The 21,731-nt window shown below is 36.8% G+C and overlaps 1 long non-coding RNA gene across 6 annotated transcripts; it reads right to left on the bottom strand.

Annotated features, from left to right (window-relative positions):
- Positions 1-17,011: 17,011 nt before the first annotated feature.
- LOC113343037 lies at positions 17,012-19,595 on the bottom strand. 6 transcript variants are annotated; one of them, XR_003356995.1, is made up of 6 exons: positions 19,323-19,593; positions 18,887-19,040; positions 18,762-18,790; positions 18,077-18,613; positions 17,631-17,977; positions 17,012-17,540 (listed from the first exon to the last, which is right to left on the bottom strand). It is a non-coding gene; the product is annotated as an uncharacterized LOC113343037 (long non-coding RNA). The 6 variants fall into 6 exon arrangements; XR_003356996.1 differs by lacking the exon at positions 18,762-18,790 and having other exon boundaries at positions 18,077-18,155; positions 18,348-18,613; positions 19,323-19,588; XR_003356998.1 differs by lacking the exon at positions 18,762-18,790 and having other exon boundaries at positions 17,048-17,540; positions 17,631-17,784; positions 17,867-17,977; positions 19,323-19,590.
- Positions 19,596-21,731: the final 2,136 nt, after the last annotated feature.

The raw sequence follows: 21,731 nt of genomic DNA, 5'->3' as shown, positions 1-21,731 counted from the left end.
TCACTAACATTGAAAAACATGTTTGAGATAGCAACGCGTGCGAGTTTGACCGAGCAGTGCTCTAACAATCTCCCCCTTTGTCAATTTTAGTGACAAAACTACATGGAATACAAAAAAGATAATGAAACTTTAGTAGCTCCTATTCCATAAGTCTAATTCTTCAACATTCCTTGAAATCTTCGTCCTTCCAAGTACTCCAATGATCCCAAAGGTTGTAAGTTTAGCATCACCGTTGTTGAAGATACATAGCTATAACAATGAGAGAACTCGAGATTCTCAATCATCATTATACAGTGTCATAGTATTACTACACAGTGTCAAAGTCCAATTGTATCACAACTTCAACAATAATACTATGGTGATATGTATCACTCCCCCTTAGCCACTAATTTATCTCGATCATGGAAACCACTCTCCCTTACACAATGATCCGAAAACCATATTTATTTGTAGTGTGAAGTACATATTAATTCTCCCCCTTTTTGTCAATAAAATTGGCAAAGGTATAAGAACGGGATCATAATGAAATTTCCACAAGAGATATTTAATGACTAAAAGAAAAGACGCACATCATCTTAATTTGGATGCAATCATATAGCCGAAGCTAATAGAATTCATCAAGGAGTTTAAAGATACTGGATAACCCCTCTAAAATTCCACAGCCGCACACCCCTCAAGATATGACCATTAAGCACAAGTTCAAAAGAACTCTCCCCTATTTGATGTCATTCCCAAGGGAACAACAAAATGACCTTAATTTCGAGAGAAAAGAAGGATTTTTATTGGAAACCAAAAACCATGATAAGTGATTTTCTATATCCAAAACTCAATCAAATTAACCACAAGTAAACCCATGATTAATTTAATCGGAATACGCAATCAAATTAAATACACAAGGTTGCCAACTTAATTGCTTATGCTCAACATAAATAAACTTAAGGAACATATGACTACCAAAACCATTATAAAATGATTAGGATAGCCGTTCATATACTCAACACAAGAAAAATCTTATGGCATATATGAATGCTCAACTAGACTAATTACAAGAGAACCCATAATTAATCTAACTGGAATACAAACAACCAAACTAATCACGAAAATAATCAATTTAATTGTCATTTGTTTTGCTCGACATAAGAGAACTTACGGAGCAAATAACTAAATAACCAAACAAGATGATTAATTTAGTTTACAAATGCTCAACATAACATACCTTACGGAACAACCAACCAATCTAATCAAAAATAATCAACTTAGTCGTATCGTGCTCAACATAAGACATATTACTGAGCCTCACAGTATTTCATAGGATATGAATCAAAGAAGATCAATACTTTGGAATACGCAAGGATCTATTCTATTTTCAATCATTATTTGCATAACAATAATAGACTTTATCCTTGTCCACAAAAGATTCTAACCTATCTTCCATCAAAGAATTGACAATATAGGCTTAACTTTTGTGTTTGTCAAAAGTCTATTCATCCTTAAATCAATACATGAATACCGATCATGAACGACTTTACTTTTGACAAAATATGGGACAACATAGTTCATGGACGTAAACGCACAAATCCTATAAACATTGCAATATAACAAACCATAAGATTAAATATTGCAAACCATCATCCTCCAAATATTATTAGAATTTTAAACCAAAAAACCTAAAAAATAATACAAGAAGATGAAAAATAATATCTATGTGTAGTCACAATCATCGCTATTCAAACTAAGCCATCCTAGGCATATAAGAATAAGAATAAGAACCAAAAACTGAAGAATTCTAAATCCTGTCTGCAACCAGGGATTGAATGTGAACAAGCTCCTCAGTTGCCTTCTTTAGTTCGCCTTTCAAAAAAACAAGGTTCCTAGTAGCAATGCCGAGTTGCTCTTGAACAACCTTAAAGTCTCCAAGAAGATTTCCTACCAATTGTGAAGAAATCTGAACTGGTAGTTTGTCTTCGTTTTCATGATCAAGAGCATGAAAGCATGAGATAGTAATAGGACATAACTCAACATCATCGACTTTGTTGCTTCCTTCCATTGTGCACCAAAAAGATTCTAGTATACCCTCTCTTTTTTTCGGAAACACGTTATATAAATAAGGCCTTCCATGAAACCCTGAGAACATGACGTTCATGTGGGCTGGTGCGTGTACAGGAGAATAGGGCCCATGTTAGGCCAAGGAATCCCAAAGAAACAATAATTATATGTTAAATAGCAGATAGAGTATAGAACCTAAAGGCACACACAGACCGATCCTGACGGCTTTCTCAAGATAAAACACTTGAGAACCATGAGCATCTCTTTTTATTAAAAGAGATGCAACAATATCAAGTCATGGTGAAATAAGATGAGCACCTTGCTCATTAGTATTCACTTTTTCTTTATTATAAACAATACTTATCAAGATACATGATTTAGTCGAACAAGTATCATGAAGAGAGGATTTAGAAGTACCTGGGTTAACAGCTTTTCAAGTTTTCCTGATATCCCGTCTGAGTTTGTTTATGCTAATCTTCAGATCAGATACTCTATTGTTGACATGTAAGAAGTTTGATTGGGAAGACTTGGATTTACAACCTTATTTTACAAGAACAGATGAACATAGTTCTTCTTTCTTTCTTCTATGTCTTCTTCTCTTTCCTGAGAGGATTACCAGATTAGTCACACTTTTGTCATTCTTCCTTCTGTCGTTGTAAACACTCTTCGTTTTGAGTAAACAATTGAGAGAGGACTTATCATTTTGAGAATACGAGCTGCTTTTTATTCCAATAATGTGTGATAGTGGTTTAACAACTTCTTTAGACATCCATGTAAGAATGTTATGAAGTTTTTCATTCCGTAACCGAAGATGACATCTTTGCTCAGAATGTCCCATGTTCCCGCAGTAGTAGCAGTTGAAAGACTTACTTTTCATTGTTCTCTTATGAGCGGATTTAGAAGAAGGTGAGTCCTTGTTTTTAGAAACATTGCAAGCTGTCAAAGGTTTTTCACATGGAGAATTATCGAAAGCTTTCACAAAATTAATCTTACTAGAGATTGGAACGTCTATTCCTTTATAGCCCAGACCACGTGTATCACGATGTTCTCTACATGCTGTAATCATAGAAGATAATTTTATAGTGCTAGTATTGAACCTTTTCAGATTCTCTTCCAGTGATCTCACTTTATAAAGAGCAGTTGCAAGCTCAGATTCCAAGGATTTTTCTTTGTCAAGAAAACTGCGTTCTTTGTTAATAAAACAAGTTTGTTGAGATTCACATTTTGCTTCAGTTTCAGCAAGCCTTTCTTTCAACACAAAAAGGCTATGGCGAAGATTATCACATTCGTTATTTTTTTAGTGAACTTCTTCTTTATGGTCTTTAACGGTGGAATGTAAGAGTTTATATCCACCATCATAACCTTTAAAGAGTTTTCTCAACTTCCTATTTTCTTGACAGAGAGGACCCATATACTTCCTCAGGCAAGTTATTGACCTTTTTTCTTTTAAAGCAAAGTCGAACAACTTGATATATTGAGAGACTTCCTCATCAACACTCTCTCCTTCTTCTGAATCGCTATCATCAGAAAGATCATCCAACTGTTCATCAAGATATTTTTCCAGTCGAAAGTAGATTCAGTAGATGGACACGGATTAGAGTTCTTCTCAGAAGTTCCGGAACTTTGAAACTTACCTGAACGTCTCTGAACTGGTATTGCATTAACAGAGATAGTACTCTTGTCCATAGAGTCAGATAGCTACAAACACAGACTTGTAAGGTCTTGAACATGTTTTCCTGCTCTGATACCAATTGAAAAAGCGTGGGTCTAACAACACCACCCAATATTTCGCTTAGCAATCTGTATGGACAAACTGCAATACAGTTTTTATGAGAATCAACTAGACAGTTAGACTCAATCAATAAAAAGACATATCAAAGAGTTTATATCTCAATCTCTCGATTTAATCTTACTCAAGCAAACTGCGAGTCTCGATTAAAGAGAGATAGACTTGGATGGTACCAAAGACCAATATCCAAGGATCAATCAATATCAATCAACAACCGTTAGGTCGGACTATCCAATTGATTGATATAACGCACAACCTGTATTATTTCTATTATATAAAAAAATATAATGCGGAAAAGAAATAACACTGACACCAGAAGTTTTGTTAACGTGGAAACCACAAATGCAGAAAAACCACGGGACCTAGTCTAGATTGAATACACACTGTATTAAGCCGCTACAGACACTAGCCTACTCCAAGCTAACTTCGGACTGGACTGTAGTTGAACCCCAATCAGTCTCCCACTGATCCAAGGTACAGTTGCAACCCTACGCCTCTGACCCCAGCAAGATACTACGCACTTGATTCCCTTAGCTGATCTCACCCACAACTAAGAGTTGCTACGACCCAAAATCGCAGGCTTAAACAATAAACAAATTTGTCTCCCATAGAAAAGTTTATCAAAGGATAAATAGGATAAATCTGTCTCCCACATAATAAACCTAAAGTTTTTGTTTCGTTTTTTGATATATAATCAAGGTGAACAGAAATCAATTGATATTCCGGTCTTATATTCCCGAAGAACAGCCTAGATTAATCAATCACCTCACAACAATCTTAATTGTATGGTAGCGAAACAAGACGTCGTGGAATCACAAACGATGAGACGAAGATGTTTGTGATTACTTTTATATCTTTCCTATTGGATAACTCTCACGATCTCAAGCCAATCAATCTGATTGTACTCGGACGATAGAAGATGCAAGATGAGATCACACAACTACGATAAAAGTAGTATCGGTCTGGCTTCACAATCCCAATGAAGTCTTCAAGTCATTAACCCGGTTTGAGAAAAGAAAACCAGATGGTTAAAGGAGAAAAGACTCTAGCTTACAAAATAGTATCACACGGACGTGTGGGTATTAGTTTTTAGAGTTGCTAGATGTCCCTTTATATAGCCTTTCAAATCAGGGTTTTGCCTTGCTCACAAAGCAAACACTATCCACCGTTAGATGAAAACCTGATTTAGATTCAAGCTAATATATCTCAACCGTTAGATCGAAATCTTAGCTTGTCATACACAAATGAACTGCACGCTTTTAGGTTTGTAAACCGTACCCAAACGTGTGCATTGTTGGTTCAATAATAGTCAACCAAAAGGTTAGACATTTGAGCATTTCGTACCAACCACTTTCTTCTTCACCATAACTAGTTCAAATGACTCACATGAAATAGTTAGAGAGTTGTTCAATTGCAAGGAAATCTCATGTACTACACAAGACACAATTGAAGCAAAGATGATTCGATTCACATGAATCGGTTCATGAACTTTATCTTTATGAGTTAAGTTCAGAAATCATCTTTAGATATATAACCTACACAAGTTCTCAGACTAGGTTCGCGGACTTGAAGTAATGGAAAGAGTATTCAAAGTCCAGCAGAAATTCTCGGTTTCGAGAGCTTCGCTAGTTCGCGGATTGGGTTCGCGGATTTGGCTTACGCAACACAGTTTGATAACTCAGCAGAAATTCTCGGGTTTGAGAACTTCGGCTGTTCGCGGACTGAGTTCGTGGACTTGGCTACTAGCCGATGTCCAGCATGGGATTTATGCACATATGTGTTTCCACAACATACTTATGTACACTATGGTTATGTAATCTAAACTCTCATTCCAATCATTGAAACATTCTTAGAGGACGTTATATAATTGTTACACTATTTCTCGTCAAAGCAATTTTCAAGATGATCGAAACATACATGACTTGCGTCACTAGGTCAAGAAAAACATGACCGAAGCGAAACGCTTACCATCACATATTTCGAGATATAGATAGGCGAGGTATACTCGGCTCGAAATACCAAATGTGTATAATATAAGTCTATATATATAGCATACGACTTTTGTCTCAATAAGTAGGAGATAGAATATATATACTTTTGAGTGACAGATAATTTCAAGTCTTTACATACCTTTTTGTCGAGAAGTTCCACCAGTTCCTTGAGTAGTTCTTCCACTTGTATGATGAATCGCCATGAAGTCCTTGAGCTCAACTACACTTACTATCCTAGTCCGAGACTTAGCTATAATAGACTAGAAATCAAGACTTATAATTTTGATCACTAACATTGACAAACATGCTTGAGATAGCAAAGCATTCAAGTTTGACCGAGCAGTGCTCTAATAGTTTTAAAAGAGTTGAAATAACTGTAAAGTAACCTGACTCACGGCACACGGCACCGTGCTAGGTTAAATAGAACCACCTATTTGTGTATGAGGTTTAACCCACACATCCTCAGGAGTGATCACTGCACCAGGATTTGCAGCCTCCTAAATTTACAAATACAATGTAAAATCATATAGTTGTCCATAAGGATGTTGAGGTAAGTTGTGAATATAACAAAGTTTGAGGTAGTTGCGAATATATGTACCAGTTCAGCTCTCACCATAGCATGAAGTTTGCGACCACTACAATGTGTGTAACCATATTGTTCTCTTTTCCTCTTATGCTCAATTCTACTTTGCTTTGCCTTTTCTTCTCTTTCATTTTCGCAAAATTTTATCCAATCCTCTTCTTTCACATTTGGTGGAACATTTAGAATCCTTTCTTCATGAGTAGGGACAGGGTCATAGTAGGCAATGCATAAATCAGACTTAAATCTCCTCCATGGACCAGAACCGGCCTTCAGAATATTTTCCTTTGATGTCTCAGGTATATCATACTCATCCTGGAAAGACAGAACAAGTTAATGCCTTACTGATTTGCAACAATGATGAAAGAAGTTAAATGACGAGTGAACAAAAATCATGTCTCGGGTAAGTATTGTACCTTAAGGGTTTTCCAAATATCATCCTTATACTTTGGAGGCACAACATCCCAGTTTTTATATGAAATAGGCACATGTGTACGAGCCAAGCCGCCTCTCCGGTGACCTAATGTTGTTGCGTTCCTGGAAACTGGTTGTCCATATTCATTGACCTCTACTGCTTCCATGCCCTGTGAAATTCAAACATCAAAATAGGGAAAACCAAACATAGCTAAAAGAGAGCATCCACGTTAAAAAAAGAGAGCTACCTAACACCTCAAAAATAAGTGATCAAACAAACAAAACCAAACAATTCACGAAAAGATAGGAGTCATTGTATATACTGTTGGGTAAGGAATTACACAGTTTGAACTATTTCAGTTCAAACTATAGAATCAGTAATCAACAGCTTTTTCAAATTCTCATTGTCGGTAAGAACTGACTGAAAAGATGTAGGAACTTCAAATTTATCTACTGAAGACGTTAACCGCTATCGTGAGTGCAACACCACAGACCATCTCTCTTCAGTAAGATCCTTCGAGTAGAAAACTTGAATAGCTTCATATGCAAGGATAAACGGCTGATCCACCACTGTATTTATGCTTTTCATTTTCGACAAGTTGACCTTTACAATCTTTGAAACTGCATCAACTTTGCAAGCATTCTTATCTCCAACACTAACCCAATCACAGTAAAAAACAGTTTCTTCAAATTCTAAATAGTTCAAGTTGATTATATCTTTAATGACGCCGTAATAAGTTATATCTGCTTCCTCGGTCGACTTCGCTTGCAGTCTTGTAACAGCTTTCATTGACACACCGCTGTTCTGTGATACATTCTTCACCCCATAACCTATTTTTCTAAAAGTAAACCCATTTACTTGGTATTTCTTATATGTTTGTGCCTTGAAGAGTGGTCCTTGCACGAGTCTCCAAAGAGTTGAATCAATTTCTTTGGCTTTTAATAACTATTATACAGCATGGCAGAGTCAGTATCATAACCAAAACCATAACAAGTTGTATTCAAACCACTACTAAAAGGTTTAGGGTAACACATTACCTCATCGCGCAACCATAAATGAAAACTCTTTGAGGTCTGACCATTAGACGTGTCACCGTTAACATAAGAATCATATTTCCTACAGCCAATACCAATTCAAAGACTATTAGATGATGCAAACATAATAATCAGACATCAACTCAATGTTAACTAACAAAAACATTCTACTAAAATACACTAAGTCACCATCATGCTACTAGACTCTAACATGAACATTTTCATTTCTGCTGAGGAGGACTAAACAGAATTCAGACTTGAATGTACATAAAAGAGCTAAGTAAAAGTTACCTTTGCCAGTCATCTATTCCAGCATAATTAGATAGGATCCAGTTGCGGCACCGTTCAAATTGTGCTCGAGTCAGAGTAATACTCATTCCAGAAATAAGAGGCATCTCATCGGCACCATCATAGTCATCATCCAAAAAAGCCTGCCGAGTATTCTTATGAGTACCATCACCATCATCTGAGACGTCCTCCATAAGGTATAAGCTAGCTTCTCGCAGCGCATACCCTCTTACAATGCACCCCTCAATGTACCTATCGTTGCGAACCAATCTTTTAAAACCTTTCATTAACCTACAAGAAAATTTAATAGATCAGCAAGGATGATTAATAGTTCAATAATAGTAATTCTCAACTTAAAAATTAAACAACAAAGTAAGGGGTTGTATTTACCTCTCAAAGGGGTACATCCACCTAAATCTGACCGGACCGCAGATTAAAGCTTCATCGGCCAGATGAATCATCAGGTGAATACTAATAACAAAAAAAAATGGAGGAAAATACTTTTCCATTACGCACATTGCTTCCACCAGACTATCTTTCGCTTTTAGAAGTTCATCTCTATTGATAACCTTTGCGCACAAAATGTTGAAAAATATACTGATACGGAGAAGAGAAACTCGCAGATCTTTAGGTAATGAAGTCGCAGTATGAACTAGCAATGGAAACAGAGATTTATCATTACATGGTAATCGTGTGACTTGAAATTTTTCAGCTCCGGTGGACTAATACTCACGCAGTTGCGAAGATTGGAACAGAAGCTAGAAGGCACCCTTAAGTTCTTCAGCACTGTACAAAAATATACCTTTTCATCTTTTGTTAAGGCAAACGATCCATCTTCCATTGTTTTTTTACCAGTTGCACTATCCTCTTTCACCCGTAACCGATTTTTAATACCCATAGCTTCCATATATTTACGTGCATTTACACCATCTTTTGACTTACTATTACCCATGAGAGTGTTAACAATATGCTCAGTTATGTTCTTTTCTGTATGCATAACATCTGTACAATGACGGACTGCGTTCGATCCCCAATTCGGCAAATCATGAAGTATGGACCTTCGAGAAAATAGCGAGTGGTCAGAAACATCTTCATCGGCACCATGTTGCAAACTATCCGCTTCTTCTCCTATTTTACGTTTCTTTGATGGTGGTTTACCCTTACCCTGTTTACATTTCATATCTTTCACCATCTCTTGAACTTGCAATCTTGTTAGTGTCCATAGAGCTTTACCATCTTCTACCCCTCCACTAAAATTTGTTTTGTCAAATCTGTACTTGTGTTGGGATGGCAGCCATCTTCGTTGTCCCATATAACATATCTTCTTACTATACGGCAACCACTCTGAAACTGTTTCTTCACTACAGGTAGGACACGCTTAATACCCATGAGTCACACATCCATCTAGAGTACCCAATGCCGGAAAATCATGAATGTCCCATAACAACCTTGTCTTCAACAGAAATTCAGAGTTCGTGAAGCTGTCGAATGTCATAACACTATCATTCCATAACTCTTTCAACTCCTCTATCAATGGTTGTAAGTAAACATCAATATCTTTACCTGGTGCTCTCGGACCTGATGTCAATAAACATAGAATTCGCGCTTCATACAATTCGAAGGAGGAAGGTTGTACGGACACAGTATCACCGGCCAACAGTTGTAATTCATACCAAAGCATCCATTTGATTGAAGACGTTAGTTGCTATGCCAAGAGTAAATTCCGTGCTTCCTTAGAAAATTCAGGACAAAAATTATCCGCACACCGCCAAGATGTAGAATCCACCGGATGACGCATGACATTAACATATCTCTGTGCTCTGGAATGCCAAAGCATTGCCTCTGCTATCCATGGTATACTATAAAGTCTTTTCAGCCTTGCAATTATCGTAAAATACCTTAACGTATTTTCCGCAACTTGTGTAAGTTTTCTCTCATCATTAAAAACTCTTACGTACCGAGGTTCTTGACATACATGCCACTTCACCAATGAACTATTATCCTTCCAATAAAGTATACAATCATTTACACAAGCATCATAAGTCACATAATCCATCCCCAGCTCTTTAATAATCTTCTTGATATCTGGATACTTACATGGCAGTGTGTTACCTTCGGGAAGCAACTCTTTCATCAATTCTAATATTGCGGTAACACCATTTTCTGAAATTCCATATTGATTCTTTATGTTGTTCATCATTATCGCAGCGTACATTACTGAATTTCCATTAGGACATGAAGGATATAATGGTTCTCTTGCCTTCTCAGCCGCTGATCTCTTTTTCTGACCACACTTGCTGGTTCCAACATTCTCATCCAACCCTGCTGTAACATTCTCATCAACACCTGCTTCTACATTCTCATCCATCCTTTCCCTAACATTCTCATCCACATATGTGGTAATATTCTCATTCAAACCTGCTGTAACATCATCATTATCTGTTGCACATTCAGTTTTAGTACTATCCTTATGTGCTAATTGTGCTGCTTGTACTGAACTTTCCCCATGATAGCGCCATGATGTGTACAACTCATGCATACCATGTTTGAGAAAATGCAATGAGATCTCACTCAGTGCAACTAAGCCTTTACCATTCATAAAACGATGACAAGGGCATGAAAATAAATGACTCCCACCACCATTATTCTTGGCAAACTCTATGAATGACTTCACACCTTGTCTGTATTCTAAAGACTTACGAGGACACTTCATCAATTTCTTGATCACATCAGATGACGTATTACCCTTCAAAATTGATATTTAACAGAATCAAATAAAATCACATAGTCCTAGTGGTAGGGTTGCGAATAACCACTAGGACTGTTATCATCTTGCTCAATAAGAATCAGTCAATATCAAAACAAAACTTCCTAAACTTAAAAAACTACCTTAGCATGAAACTAAAGTTCAAAACATGATGAGCATATTTATGGAACATACAAACCGGAATTTAGGTTACTAATAGCTGAACTACAGGGTTTGGTTATTACAGAATCACTGAAGTATATAACTAAACTAAAAAGTGGATGTACCTATCTCAATGAAGTATATGCAGTCATACCTTGACAAAGCACCAACTTTCACAGCTTGCTTTTGATTCCGTAACCGGTGCTTCTTTTCTGTTTGTATCTTGCCAAAAGGATCCTCTCCTGGCTCTGCAAAGACCAATATATAGAAAAACATTAGACAAACTTTTAAAACGTATCGACTTTGAAGCTCTTTTGAAGATATAGAACATTATTCAACATTCTGAAGTTATAATCATCCTTCTATTCTGCAATGATGAACCAAAAGTTATAATCATCCATCCAGTACTCATCATGGTCAGCTGTTGTACACTTATTGAAAAAAATCTTCAGATTGACATCTTTGTCCTTAAATAGGGAGTTGGCTACGCTCAGTTTAAAATGAGAGTCTTCAGGTACAATTTTCTGGACAATATCGATTTGGCGAAGCGTTCTACGAGGATCTAAAATGACGAACCCAGTTGCATGAAACAAAGGTCCTACATAGGTCGCCACATCAGAAAATACTCTATCACCAGCTTCATCTTCTCCATCCTCATCAAGTTTCAAATATGGATCAAAATCCACATCATCGATTGTCAAAGCATCCAACTTTTTCCTCATTTCGACCATTTCCGTCTCTTTAGCCTTGTGTTGGGTCCCTCCAAAGGGGTATCTTCCTCCAGTAGGTTTTCTAGAACTCATTTTGTATCCCGGGTAGGCCTCAAGCTTTTAAAATGGTCGTAAGCACATGACTACGGGAAAAAAAATTATAAATAAGATATTACACATAAACCAATAAATAAACATTTGTTAGATTAAAACAAAAAGATACCTGGATAAGAGCAACACATCCCGTAATTTGTGTTTCATTCCACTTAGAAGCTTTGCAAAGACTGTCCATCACACTAGCAAGGAGGGTGGTGCCCCACGAGTACCCAGGTACCTCATTTGTTTCGGTATCGAGACTGAGAGTCTTCGACCACTACAAATAACAAGCATTTACCTTATTTCCTGAGAAATCGAGGAAAAAGACGGTCCCAAAAGCGTGCAACAAGTAAGCTATATCCGTAGGTATAGCTCTTAATGCGTCTATCACGACCTCTCCATTAGCAGTCTTGCGGACGGAATCCTCAAACTTGTCCCTCAGACAAACCAAATAATCTTCCTTGCCATATTAACTGTTCCATCCAGTTCACCAGGTTGACTAAATTCCCTTTTAGATCTAGGTTGGGCTCCATACCCTATCTCAAACTCTTCTTCCGCTTCATCTTTGCCCCACCCAAGACAGTCCTGCGCTAAGACACAAAGATGATCAAAAGGCATAGAATTGTTGAAACCCTCAAACACAACCTTTCCTTCCAAAGCAAGACTAGTGATTTTGTTTGCATCATCCGGAGTGATAGTCATCTCGCCGAACGGGAGATGAAAATTCGTAGTTTCGGGCCAGAATATTTCTCAAAAACCACAAACTGTCACAACATCATATGTCTTCTGCAAAGCCTCGATTCCAGACCATAACCCCGAAGCTTTTACCAAAGTTATCACATCTGGATGCTCATTGTCCAACAACCAAAACTTTCCTTGTTGGTGCTTTAGTTTAGGGACCGCTTTATCCGGGAACTACAAAAAAAAACATTGGTTGTTATAATTAGTAATCCATAATAAAATGAAAATAGCATATATTACCTTTGTGCCACAAACCCTAGCAGCTCATGAAGACAGGTAACCAATCAAGACAGAGCGATCTCTTGGCGCACCCTTAGGTCTCCCATTCCTCTTGGGAGGTAAAGGAACCATAGCATCAATTACTTTTCTTGCCGTTTTTTTTTTTGTGGATACTTCTTCTTTCGGTCCTACTTGTCCTCCTCATTTACGGATTTACCTTTACCAATAGCAGCACCACTAGAAGTGCCAGCTTCAGTTCCTCCAGTAACAAAAACTACACCTTCATTTCCTCCACCAACTCCAACTTCACTTCCTCCGGTAACAACAACTCCAACTTCACTTCCTCCACCAACTCTAACTTCAGTTCCTCCAGTAACAACAACTCCAACTTCAGTTCCTCCAGTAACAAAAACTCCCACTTCACTTCCTCCACCAACTCTAAATTCAGTTCCTCCGGTAACAACAACTCCGACCTCACTTCCTCCACCAACTCCAACTTCATTTCCTCCACCTGTGAAAACTACAACTTGACTACCTAAATCAGTTCCAGATCCAACTACATCACCTCCAACTTCATTTCTTCACCAGTCACAACTCCACTTGCATTCCTTGCGTTTGCACCCAATGGTTTTGTGTGACGAGGTTGGGGAGTATAGTCACTACGAGGTGTTACTTCTTGTGATCTTTTCTTCTTTTTTCGTCTTCTTTTCTTTTCTTCTTCTTTTCTTCCTCTTCTTCTTTTCTTTTGCTCTTCTTATCTTCTTCTTTTCTTCTTCTTTTCTTTTGACTATTCAGATGCAAACATAACTACGGATGGGAAATTAAGTAATCGACCTAGACGTAAAACAAATAGCGTCTAGGAAACATAATTAGCGGTTGTGGTTATGTCCTATTACGGATAGGAAAACCTATACGTGAGAATACACCTGGTTTAACATTCACCACAGTAACACATACGGCTAGCTAGTCATAATATAAAATCGGCTAGGAAGTTAAATATTACGGTTGAGAAACAATAATACGGTTAGAAAGACCGAGACGTAAACACTACCGCTGAAAAAAAATTCGAACACAGGACAATATACGGCTAGGAATAACCTAGTCGTATACAACTTTTTGCGGATAGGTTTTCTTGATCTCGTAGGCATCAACTCCATTACGGCTGGGAGTTCTTATAAATCCCAACCGTGAAGATTACAAACGGCTGGGAGTTCTTAGACATCCCAACCGTAAAACATATACACGGATGGAAAAATAATAGATCCCAACCGTGAGACCTATTTACGGCTGGGAATACAAGAAATCCCAGCCGTAAGCATTTTCAGAAACTGTTTTTTCAGATCTAAAATTTTCGAAACCAACTTAATAATCAATAAAACGCTTAAATAAAGAGTGGGTTTTTCAATTCATACCTTATTGTTGTCATATCAGGAGTCTCGGCGGTTTGTACATCTCCTTCATTCACTTCTTCTTGATCTTCAGTTTCATCTTCATTTGATGAAGTTGGTTTCTCTGATTTAGAAGAAGGTGGATTCGACGAAGATTGACCTAGCTTTTCCTTAGGTTTCATGGTTTTATACGATGAATTTAATCGACAAAGAATTTTTTTTTAATCGAAAATAATCGTTTCAAACAAAGAATGGAAGAAGAAGAAAAAGGAAAACAGGAAGAGAAGAGTGTGGGAAGAAAAAGAAGAGGAAGAAATAATAGAGTGGGGCTGGACGGCTTTTTTTTTCTTTTAATGATTTTCAGTTTTTTTTTATTAAATTAACTAGTTAATCGAATGGTGATAAGTGAAAATGATTGAGAGTACTTTTGAATTTTTATTTAAATATGGTCTTTCCCTATACCGTTTTGGTTGCAATTAGTAATTTAAGCCCCAAAACTTCTAGCCCCCTACAACCCCAATAATAGGATTCTTGATTAAACATAAAAGATTTAAAGGGTTGTTATACGAGGATAGGTTCTGCTCATGGAGTCATCTATTGAATATGATTTAAAATTGGAACAATATATTCCCAAATTGGTGTAGTCAAACCTTCCGTATGCTGCGTGATTTGTCAGCCTATCATTCACTTGATTATTTTCCCTGTACGTGTCCAAGCTTCAGTGAGTACAATTTTCCAAGCCACAATTGTTTCCTAGCTAGACTCATACCATCGGAAGAGGGTTGGTTAACAAAATTCAACAAAAGTTAGGTTAGCCGGTCTGCTCGTTATTACACTTTTTGTTAACATAAGCAAATGATACATGAAATTAAAACACCAACATAAGTTCTTAATGTTAAGCAAGATAAATTTGCATCTTCAGTCCATTAATAGAATAATAACTTTTTGAAAAGATGGACTATCTTCTTATATCGTTAAGTATGACAACCTTGCTTAGATTTCTTCTTGCAGCCCATCTAACTGCTTGCCTTCTAGCTCAGAGTTCTGTTTCATCTAAAATATTGGACCATGAAGATGCGTGTTTCCAGATTTAGGAATTATATACCTAAACAAAGTTATCATTGGATTACTTGGTTGATTCGATCCCCTGACTTGATCAATCTTCAGGTGTTTCTCTGTCCAATTAGGGATTTCAATTATCTTCTATGTCAGTTAATATAATTAGATATCAAGAGAATTAGGAAACAGACAACAAAGTACATATATAATTCTTATTGATCAAATTAGTCTGAATACAATATCTTAATTTACAAAATTAGCCTCTCAGACTATATATATAGTACATGTGTGGGAATCACTCTAAACATCTGACTAATAAGGGACCACTCGTGTCTATGTAGATGTCAAGATCCACCCGGACTTTACTTTTCGCTAAGTAACCTTCTTGACATGAACTCCTTATTAGTTCTTGATTTCTGAGTCTTGACTCCTGACATCCATTGGTATTCTCTTTGTTTCTTGCTCCAGAAATCATGTCTTGCACTTGTTAAAGTATTAGTCATCAAGTCTAGCATGTGGTTGTTGAAAAGACGAGGATATTTAAATACACCACAATCTTTTTGTTTCAACCTATAAGTCCTCTTACCAAGTGTGATCGTCTATGGAAAAAGTCGAGACAATACAACAACTTCGGTATTCACACTTTCTGTGATCGTCTATGGATGCAAGATCGAAACAATACGACAACAATATAGCATGTGTGATTGACTATGGATACAAGATCGAGGCGATACGGCAATGAAAGTGTGTTACTTGATAATAGGTTTGGTAATAACCAAACTCTATAGGATCACTATCAAGTATAACGGAGTTACTACAAGAAAATGAGGGTTTAATGTCAAAAAGATTTGTCAGGAAATCCCCTTTTTTTGTCTCGAAATAATTTTCGAGATGATTTTTTTTTGTCACGGAGTTGTCCCAAATACCCCGTCTAGGAAAGTATATCGCGACAAAATTATGAACGGTCACGAGAAAAATTAATTATCAACAAAAGTCTCTCTTTCATCAACGAAATATAATTGTCTATGAAATTTATTTTAATGACGAAAAAATTCGACACCAAAAGGCATATTTTAGCGAGCAAGATTTTTGACGCAAAAATGAAATTCCAGGACAAACTAATTTGTCTTCAATGATAATTATCTAAGACCAATAAAATTGTCTCCAAAAAGAAAGTTTTGTGTCAATTTAATTTGTCTTTAATTATAACTATATAAGACCAAAACAATTGTCTCAAAAGCGAAATTTTTGTGTCAATTTAGTTTGTCTTAAATAGTACTTATCTGAAACAAAAAAGACTTGTCTCTAATTAATTTAATCAGGGACAAAATCAATAGCCTCTAAATACCAAATTTTCGGAAATAAAATTCCTCCTCTTTAAATTCATTTATATCAATATTTTATTTTTGTCTCTAAATTTTCAGGAAAGATTTATTTTTGTCTCTAAATTTATTTTTTATCAAAGACAATTCATTTTGCCTTTAAAACAAACTTTCAAAAACAATTTTTTTCTTCCGCAAAAAGCAACATATTTTGTGCCCAAATATTTTATCAAAGACAAATACTTCCCCTCTAAAGGTGAAAAAAATCGCCACCAAATATCTTAATTAATGACCGTTAATTTTGCCTCGAAAAGAAATTTCTTCTTCATTAAAGAGGTTTTTTTTGGTCCCTAAATACTTTATTAAGGACTCTTTGTTTGCCTTAGAAAAGAATTTCAAAGACAAAATTATTCCTCAATACAAGCTTTTCACAAAAATTTATTCAATAAAATCATAATAGATACTGAAAACAAAAGATTTAAGTTTTACTCAATCAAATATATTACCATTACTATGGCAAACAACCTAAAAACAATAAAACTACCAGAAATTGAAATTCATCTAGAAATGAAATCTCTTGACCTATTATTCTAAACACTGAAAACATGAAACACTATTTACATATTCCATACAACGGTAATTACTGCTACTGCTACCTGCTATGCTTGTACCATCTCGACTGTCATCATGCCTATTGTTTAATAAAGAAGTGTCACTCAAGTAGTCATCCCCAGTTATCTTCAAAGCTATTCAGCCATGTCCATTTGGTTCAACATTTGAATCAATGTCTCTTGTTGGAATAATGCATTGCCTGCTCGCATCTTCGGGATTCCATTTGCTTGGATTTGAACCAAATCTCCAGAAGGAATAATATATCTTTTCATTGAAAATATCAACTTCATCTCTTTGCTCTCCTTCAGTGATGCTTTGTTGTTGGAGCTGAGTCATCTTATCCTACAATAATTACATGTTAGTTTACAGGTTGATGAAATTAGGAAAAATAATTAGACAAAAATCAAGCTAATATAACTTTGTGTTGCTTACAAATTTTATAGATCTTCGTCTTTAAGCTAACAGAACAAAAGCACCTGGATTCTCTTCGACTGCAAAGAAAGCTAATATAACTTTGTGTTGCTTATAAATTTTATCGATCTTCGTCTTTAAGCTAATAGAAGAGAAGCACCTGGCTTCTCTTCGGCTGCAAAGAAAGGAGAGCCAGTGAGGTACGAGTTTAATAAAAAACTGAAACAAACATATATAGATAAGAGTTTATACAACACATCTCAATTGCCATTATACAGTTGCCAATTTTAACAGCATTTCGAGTAAATATCTATCTATTACTGACGCTTCTTCTTCAAATGTTATGAATACTTCAAGATCACACTGGCCTGCAAGATAAAAAGAAAACAATAGAAACATATATGAGCCCCTCTGATGGTTTGCTCTTTTCTAAAAATGATGATGATAGTTTAAAAACTATGATATACCTACTGCGCATTGCAGGTACATCTTAAAGCCAGTTCCGGAGCTGGGACAGGTGATAGAACCTCGAGTGGATGATATGCACTAACAAATTGTCCGATTAATAAATGTACACAGAATGAACAACATTATTAAATGCACTTACAAACTGTCGGATTCAGTCACACCTCACAAAAGTATGATATGTTCAAATGTTATCTGGAGGTGGGCCTCAAGATCAAAATATCGTCGTGATACAACCAAGAAAACTTACAAGGATCACAAGACAAAAATTACCTGATGCAACAGCCGAAAGATTTTGTTAGGTATTGTAACCAATTCTTCTCCATATTAAAACCCTTGGAGACCAATGTTTCAGCATTTACATAAGCTCCACACTGCAATTTCCACAAATTATTATTTATACTTGGATGAATGAAGGACTTCCAGACTTTAGAGTCCCAATTTAATATCTCCCCTTATCTCTTATTCTCTCAGCAGCCCCAGCAACAGAAAGAGTATTATTCTTCAGGGTGCCACTCCAGATCATAAAATCATCCCCACTACAAAAGGCAAGCAATATAAGAGAGTCAGAAACAATTCTCACTTACACGGGAATACACCAAACACCATTCCTCATAAGCTCACACAATTTCATCTGCCTGAATTGAAATATAAAGTTTGTCTATGAATATACAAGAAGACTAGTACCCATCCCGACCTTGCAGCCACCTGACCATCTACATATCAGTTGAATGTTTGGTTAACTCTGCAAAGAAAAGCATGTAACCAATTGCCACAAATGAGTAACATGATTAGGTAAAAGCAGAACAAACCTTGAGTGCTAATAGTATTTGAGGGGGAACAGTGAAAGGAAGCCTTTTGTGGTCCTCCAGTCAATATATGCCTCTTCACAGTTATATGAATGAAACCCAGCACCAGATTTAGCTGGCTTTGAAGAGGTCGCGGAACTTTCTCCTTCTTTAGTGCCTGAATTAAAAAAAAATACACAAAAACAGTAAAACAAGTTGAAAAGATGAACAAAGTAAATATGCAGTTACGAATAAACCAGCCGAATCGAATTGAGTGATGAATTCATGATACAATATAGGATGAAACCATTATTAGAAATCGACATCAAAACCCTAATTAGAAATCAAATCCCTAAGGAAGAAATCGACAGAAGATGAGATAAAAGGTACACATCAAAACCCTAATTAGAGTTCAATACAAAGTAAAAACTGAGATCTGATGAGATTTGTAGAAAATTACCATTGATTAAGAAACTTGAACACGTTAAGCATCTAATGAAGGTGGTGCATCACCTGTAGTTGTAGGATTTGCTATCGGTGTTTCTCTACTAGAACTCTTCCCTCTATTTTTTTTCTATGAGTGATGAAAAGATACTAGCTAGACGAGAGCTTGAGAAAGAGATACCAGATGAGAGAGAGGAAAAGTGGAAGTGAGAGGAAAAAAAGGTTTTCATAGAGTTTATCGAATCTCATTCAAAGATGTCGTTCGCGTGAATCTCCTAGTTAGCAATTGGGTGTACACCGAAAAGACTAGACGGTATACGAGTATAATTCCCTTCAGATGTATGAATTCGCTATATATTAACCTAGCGAGATTGGGGTGTACCCAGACTTATATGGACATAGTGTCATTATTAAGAGGAGGCCAAATATGGATGACGTTATAATACTGCCTTTACCCTTTATAATTCTAATTACCCTAAATCAGTTTTATTCTTTTCATTCCATCTTCCTTTTTCTCTTATTCTTCTCCTCCACAATCATACCGGCTCTCCATCACACCACCATCAAAACTCGTCGATCAATTCGTCATAATCGTCGATTCGAAAATTCCGATTAATCTTCAAACATGGAGCCACCACGGCCGAAACCTAGTCGTAGGAAAAACACAAATAGAAAACCCAACGAATACAACCCTGGAATTGCTTTGTTAGTTCAAAAGAAAGAGAAGAAAAAAACGGTTAAAGAAGAAGAAATCGAAGTCGCTAAAAAAAGAGAAATGACGCGATTAAGAAAGTAAGGGCCTACTTAAACTCACTCTAGTACTTTAATTTCATGTTTGCATGTCAAATTAGGTCATAAAAATCGAATCTTTGAATTTGCAATTATTTAGCCGGCAAGGTGTTTGTTTCACGACCTTGCCGATTTTTCATAACTAGGTTTAGTCGGCAAGCTCTTAGGTTGAAGATCTTGGCGGATGTTTAGTATCTGTAACTGCTACTTGCAGGGTCGTCAAGGTATTCAACCTAGAACCCTGTCGGTGTCAGTTTTTTTTTATCCGGGTGGGTTATAAATTTTTACCTTGCTGGCTGTATTTCAATTTTTTAGTATCTCCTGTTGCCTTGAATTTTGAAAGTCGGAATAGTATTTGAATACCACCCTGCCTGATTTATGTTGGCCGACATTGTTTTGATTATAGAGCCTGCCGGCTATTGGTGTTGAAAATCCCGTGTTCAAGTTGTTATAAGCCGGCAGGTTATTTGAATAAGACCCTGCCGACTATACTTTAGCCGGCATGTAGTTTAGATATCGACCCTTCCGACTTTTGTGTAGCCGGAAGGTTATATTTGTCGACCCTACCGACTTATGAATTTTTTCTTAATTGTTCTTGTTCAAGTTGCAAAAGGCAAAGACTAAACTGCTACTCCTCCTACAAGACCTCCTCGTGTTGGTGAAAAACTCTTGACTACAACACATCGAGGGGAATTTGTTGAGCTGGGGACGCTCAAGATCCGTGTACAGAATGATTCTCAACCACCATCGGAACCAAGTGATTCGGATGAAATTCCAGATGAAGACCAATCAATTACATCTGGTAGAATAGGTGATGATGATGATGTTGTTGAAAGAACTCCGCTGCTGGAGGAGGCGACAATGATGGTGATGATGGTGATCAAGACATGCCACATGTTGGAGGAGGTAATGATGATGATGATGATGATGGTAATGGAGATAAATATATAAGGATAAAGAAGATGAAATTGTTGAAGAGGAAGAGGAACGAGAAGAAGAAGAAGAAGAAGGTGGAGAAAAAACCCAAGCTGCAACTACCCAAGCTGCAATTGCAACTTCCGAAAGACCAAATAAGAGGGTTATCACCAAACCAGCTGATTCCCACATGCCTCCCTCTCACTTGATGGTTAGACTGAAACCAGGTGAGTCTCCAAAGGGAACCCCAGAAGATGGTGTACATGTTCTTTTTGGATACAAAGACTCATGGGCATGTCAAATCCATAATACTGTCGTAAGTAATCTCAATCCGTATTTGTTTTTTATTTAAGTGTATTTATCTTAAATTTGCGTCAAGTGTTTGTATTTCTTTTCATTTTGTTTTTTTTTTGTATTTAGGATCACAAGCATGTCATCCGTCTCATGAGGCGCCAAGCTTCATGTTCAGTGACTAAGAACTGGGATCTTGACGATGAATGTGACGAGGTGCAAGCGATTGTCAAGAACTCCGGGTTGTGGCCTGCGGTGGAGAGTTCGAATATTGAGCATGATAGAGTTACCGTATCTGCATTTTGTGAGAGGTTCTACGGAGAGACTGATACATCGGGTAATATGAAAATTGGGTTATGTCCAAGAAGAACCCCATTTCGATGTTGAGCCGTCTTTTACAGTGCTAAGGGAGGACTGCACCACGTCCCAA

This window comes from Papaver somniferum, unplaced genomic scaffold (genome assembly GCF_003573695.1).
Source record: "Papaver somniferum cultivar HN1 unplaced genomic scaffold, ASM357369v1 unplaced-scaffold_52, whole genome shotgun sequence".
Taxonomy (NCBI): Eukaryota; Viridiplantae; Streptophyta; class Magnoliopsida; order Ranunculales; family Papaveraceae; genus Papaver; species Papaver somniferum.
Note: the sequence above shows the minus strand (reverse complement) of the source record. Positions and strands in the feature narration are given on the sequence as shown.